Consider the following 6,042-nt stretch of genomic DNA (forward strand, 5'->3'; position numbering starts at 1 on the left):
TTCAATTCACTCGAACATCCAGAGCACATCAAGGGCATGCGCCGTGCACAAATAGAGAAGTCTGAAGGACGGGTGGTGACATGGAGCTCAATTTCAATGGCACCCAGAACATCTTGCCGTGATCCGGATTCGAACCGGGGTTGCTGCGGCCACAACGCAGAGTACTAACCACTATACGATCACGGCGAGCTACAGGTCTACCCGACGTGTCCCTGAATACAAAGGGGCCTTGTCATCTTTAGCTTGCAGACAAAACTGTTTCTTACCAACATAACTCTTTTCAAGGGTAATCCTGTAACAGTGACTTTTTTTCCTTTTATAAAGTTTAAGCTAGGCCTCCAGAAGGTTACAAACTAAAGCAGGCGCATGCTGTCAACGTAGTCGGTAGTCGTAGTAGTCAACGTACACTCTTCCTCCAGTCATCCAGGGTCAGTCCTGAGGCTGGACAGTACCACCGCCCCTTCAGCTGGGTGTGTCCAGTTCTTTTATTTTTGTCCTGGCCACACCCCTTGCAGGTGTAGTGGTAACTTTCTTTTGTCAGTCTCTTCCGTGGCGGTTCCCCCCTTGACGCTAGGTCCTCCTCCTCCTGGGCAGCTTTATTCAGCCTCCAGGCACGTTGCCTTGGCTGGGATGGAAGGCACTCTGGAGGAGCTTGCTGCAATGGAGGAGCATGGGTATATGGAGGAGCATGCAGATATGGAGGCGCATGCGGATATGGAGGAGTATGGGTAAATGGAGGAGCATGGGTAAATGGAGGAGCATGGGTAAATGGAGGAGCATCGGTAAATGGAGGAGAATACGGAAATGGAGGAGCATGCAGAAATGGAGGAGCTTGCTGGAATGGAGGAGCATGCAGAAATGGAGGAGCTTGCTGGAATGGAGGAGCTGGCCCAAATTGTGGAGGGAACTGGGGAGGTGGAGATGGCGGAGAGAACACAGGCTTACTTGCTGCTAGAGTGCGCTGGCGGGGGAAAGCTTCCCCCTCGTGGTTTTCAGGCTCCTCAAATGTCATCGCTTCATGTGCATGTTGCACAGGGGCAGCTGGAAGTGTGTTCATTGCAGGGAGAGGCTCCTTGGCCAGGTGCAGCTGTTTGGGAAGTACAGTGCCTTGCAGCAGCATGTCCCTGTCCTTCCTTTTATCCCTCCTAAGCAGCCTACAAGACAAACATTAATTATTTTATACATGTAAGCCTATCCTCCCTCTCTAAGGTTATTACATACTTTCTAACAAGCATGCAGGTGGAGGTTTTTCTTGAGGTTAAATCTTTATATACTGTCTTGACTGTATGGGAAAGGTAAATGAAATAACACATACCATGAAGAGACTGTGGTGTTGTTAACCGGCACCAGAACCAGGTTTGTCTGGTCCAGGACAACCCTGCTGTCCTCCAGCAGCTGTCTGATGTGACTGTAGACGCTGACAATGGACTGAGGGATGGGCATGGTTTTCCCCTTTGTGTCCTTTGGCCTGTTGCGTGACTGCTCAAACTCTTTGGCAAGTCTGAGGCAAACACACTCACTGACCCTGTATACTTCGGGGTCCTGGCTGCTTGGCCGTGAGTCATGTTTTGTCTGTGGGAGAGAAGGATGATATGATCTGGACTGTGAACAAGGATGTAAAGTGATGAACCACCAAGTTACAATGTCAATAGGGATTGCAATAAAATAATTTACACTTAATAAATACTTTTCACAGTGACACGTGCTGTCTCTTAATCAATGATTTGTATTGAACCAAAATGATAGCAAATTGTGGTCAAGCACCTCTCTGCCGCCTGCTGTCCAGGAGCAGAGCCACTCGGCTTCCTGGGTGCTCTCCACGGTCCTCCTGATGCACATGCTTTTTTCCTTAGCCTTCTGGGTGTACCTGAACGGTGAAAGAGACATCCATATGCTTCATTCATTCCATGGAATTTATGTTTAATTTTGGTGTACAAAATAATTACTATTTTGTACTTTGAAGGTTTCTTGTCCATGGCATGGAGAGCTGTGTACAGGTGGACTATGTCCGCCTCCTCCTTGGCTGACAAGGCGGTGATGGTACGATTCAAGCCAACTAAGTAGGCTGCAAGGGCATCAACTGCCTCCCATCCCACAACGCCCCTCGAGTCACATTGGCTGGTCTGAAAAGTGATAAGTGAAGAAAAAAAAACAAGCAAATAAATGTAAACTCTTGTTTCTAATATGTGAGTAATGCTGATTTTACATTCATGTATGTTATTAAAATGTAACCACATTAACTGCAGTTAAATATTGTGTTTTTGAGTAAGGTGTTACAGAAAGTGTTATTGACCTCTGTGACGAGGGGTCCGGGTTCAGTGTCACCCGCCACGGCACTTGGGGGATCACCAGCCCCTATCTCCGCTGACTGGCAGACAATGTCAAGCATGCTGATGGTGTCATCTGGCTCATCCTCCTCCTCAAGCACCTACGAGGGGATTTCAGAGACCTGCAATGGAGCCAGCAGGTCACCTCTGTTGGTCTGGGCCAATAAATATTCCACTGCCATGCGCTCGCCTGTAACCAGTATAAAACACAAAGATGAAGAAAGCACATACATACACACATCCATCTCCTACATGAATAGCACAATCTTCGCACCCAAGAAATGCATGTCCTCTGAGTAGGGGGGTGCCTAAGAAAAAGAGGAGGAGGGCATGTAATACTCTGGTCAACCAGTGTTGCTCTGAGATCTCTCTTACCAGTAGGTTTTCCGGGTGGGGTGATCTCTGGCACCAGAGCACAACCATGGACACGCTGGCTTAAGTTATTAAGGTGGGACATCAAGCGAACATCAAAGCTTCTTAGGGTTGAGGCCCCCTCCACATCTACTGCCTCCTTGGCCCGGCCCATGTTCCATCTTGATGCCCCCTCCAGCATGTACATTTGCATGTGTACAGCATTGCACTGCCAGCCTAAGAAACAAAATACTCTGTTTTTTATTGTTCATTATTATCAACCATTATTGTAAAGTGAATACATATGAATACCCGACAGTGGAAATTGTGTTATTTTGAATAATTACAACACATAACAGAAAATAACATTTAAAAAATACATACAATACAGTATGTCTTGATGCAAATGTACCTGGAATAAAAGCACACTGATGTCGGTGAAAACTCTCCAGGGAGGAGGACCCCCTACCACACCTAAGGATGTCCAGCTCTTTGCCGCCCTTCTGGAGTGTCCGCACCTTTGTGTACAGTGCAACACCTGCAGGGTCTTGGAGGCACTCCAGGTGCTTCTGCTGCACTTACCACACATGGCGCATGCTGTCATGGCTCACCAGACGCAGCCCTGTGGTGTCTGTCAGCTCCCACACTGATTCCAGCAGCCCTGAAATCATGCTCCTTATCTCCTCTACTCCACGCGTCCTCCTCCTGCAGTGTCTCTTTAGTTCCCCTGGGCTGATGGTGGCCACGAGCTGTTCTTCAGTGGGAGCATGTCCGCTGTGGCTGCTCTTCCACTCCGCTCTCTTGGCGTCCTTCAGGCGTTGCACATCCTCCTGGTCCCATTCAAAAATGCAGGAGGAAAGCTTGGCACAAAAGGTGCCATAGAGAGGGTGGTGTTCTGTAGTGAGCCCGCAGTTAAAGCGTCTCATGAAATGGAAGCTGTCTAAGCGCACTGCAGACTTCCATGGGTGAAAGAGCTTAGCCACTGAAGACACACCTCTGAAAAACAACCATTCTTAATAACATAGACCACAACACCTGTACTTACACCATGATTAAGTAAACTCTGTGTGTGTGTGTGTGTGTGTGTGTGTGTGTGTGTGTGTGTGAGAGAGAGAGAGAGAGAGAGAGAGACAGAGAGTGTGTGTGTGTGTGAGAGAGAGAGAGAGAGAGAGAGAGAGAGAGAGAGAGAGAGAGTGAGTGAGAGTGAGAGAGTGAGTGAGAGTGAGAGAGAGAGAGTGAGTGAGAGAGAGAGAGTGAGAGAGAGTGAGTGAGAGAGAGTGAGTGAGTGTGAGAGTGAGTGAGTGAGTGAGTGAGTGAGTGAGTGAGTGAGTGAGTGAGTGAGTGAGTGAGTGAGTGAGTGAGAGTGAGTGAGAGAGTGAGAAAGTTTTTCACCCACCTGACTGGCTGCAGCAATCCCGGTCGACATAGATGACCTCAGGTTCAGCTTGGCCCGCATTCTTGTACCGAGTGACGATGCCTTGGCACAACTCTTCCAACCCTGCACCTTCACCCGTCGTCAGAACAGAGTTCAACACCTGGCCAAACTCATTGCCGATGTTTGACATCCATGCAGCACTGTCCCCGCTCCCGCCAGCCAGCTTTTTGGTGATCTTTAAAACAAACACAAGCAATGTCCAATTTCCAATTTCCTGTTTTGTTGTAATTATACATGTTCTATTTGATATACTTTTTTACTGTTGAAACCCTAACCTTCTTTGTTGAATCCATTTTAAGAATTCTACCATAGGTAGAAGTGATCACTCCCTTCATCTCATCCACATGGCTGAGGATTTCGTTGGAGTGGACCGTCTCGAACCATTGAGCAAGTGGAAGGGGCCTGAAGGGTGGTGGAGGAAGATATACAGCTGCAGAGGGGACGAAGGTAGCCATCTTCATGTGATGCTCACAGTCTGAGAGGTAGCGGATAGTCTGCCGTGCCCACTCTTTGCTGTGCGCTTCCTCTATTGCAGACTGGAGGTAGGAGGAACTGTTACCACTGGTCCTTGGCTTCAGGAAAGTCATACATTTCCTGTCCAGAGCCAGCTGTGTTGTGAGGGCAGCGGGGAACAGGCTCCTGTGTGCCACATCCACCTGAGAGAGTATATCCTGGCTCCATGGACAGACTGGCTGAGAGCACTTGCTGCAACGTGGATAGTCCCCTCCCACTAGGTAATAGCGGCTATCTACATCAATCACCTCCCTGACCTTTCTGTAGATCCCTGAGCTGTTCATTTTACGGGAACATTGTGGGCATTTTAAAGGAATCCCCCACATCCTCATTGGTGCCCAGATGAACATCCTCTGCCGGTAGTACCACCCAGGCTCAGGAGGAGATGGTTTGGGCTCCAGTGAGGGGTGAAACCAGCAGGCTTGGATTTTTGGTGTCAGCTGGCCTGTAGGCTCATATAGGCATTTGTCAATCCACACCTGATCTGCTTCCTGTACTACTCTCCGAAACTGCTCAGGAAGAAAACCTTTCCAATTGTTTGAAGTTGGTTTTGGTTTTGAAGTTGGTAAAGTTGCAGTGTGGTGTGGCATGGCAGAGCTACTTAACGGAGGGAGCAGAGATGGCGTTGTCTGTGATGGTAGCACTTTTGTGGTGGTAGTGCTTTTGTAGTGCTTTGGTGGTAGCTTTTGCGGTCATGGCATTATGAATGCTGCATAGTGAACCAGTTGGATATGGTTCAAAAGACCAACAGTACCCTGCACCTTGGCCCCACAGGTGTCACACATCTCCTCCGTGTGGTGGTCAGACAGGTGCTCTGAAAATTTCTCTGCCTCCACAAGCTGGTTGCACTTGTACCACTGCACTCCCTGTCCTGCCACTGATGCTCCTGTGTCTGTGTCTCCTCTCCCTGCCTCTGTGTCTCCTCTCCCTGCCTCTGTGTCTCCTCTCCCTGTCTCTGTGTTATCTCGGACTCTCCCTGCCTTTGTGTTGTCTCGGACTCTCCCTGCCTTTGTGTCTCCTCTCCCTGCCTCTGTGTTGTCTCGGACTCTCCCTGCCTCCGTGTCGTCTCGGACTCTCCCTGCCTCCCTGTCGTCTCGGACTCTCCCTGCCTCCGTGTCGTCTCGGACTCTCCCTGCCTCCGTGTCGTCTCGGACTCTCCCTGCCTCGGTGTTGTCTCGGACTCTCCCTGCCTCCATGTCGTCTCGGACTCTCCCTGCCTCCGTGTTGTCTCGGACTCTCCCTGCCTCCGTGTCGCCTCGGACTCTCCCTACCTCCGTGTTGTCTCGGACTCTCCCTGCCTCCGTGTCGTCTCGGACTCTCCCTGCCTCCGTGTCTCCTCTACATGTCTCCATGCCTCCTCTCCCTAACTCCGTGCTGACTCGCCCTGCTTCCGTCTCAACTCCTCCTGCCTCACTG

This window comes from Siphateles boraxobius, unplaced genomic scaffold, assembly GCF_051911475.1.
Source record: "Siphateles boraxobius isolate OS27281-9 unplaced genomic scaffold, OSU_SipBor_1 63, whole genome shotgun sequence".
NCBI classification, from domain to species: Eukaryota; Metazoa; Chordata; class Actinopteri; order Cypriniformes; family Leuciscidae; genus Siphateles; species Siphateles boraxobius.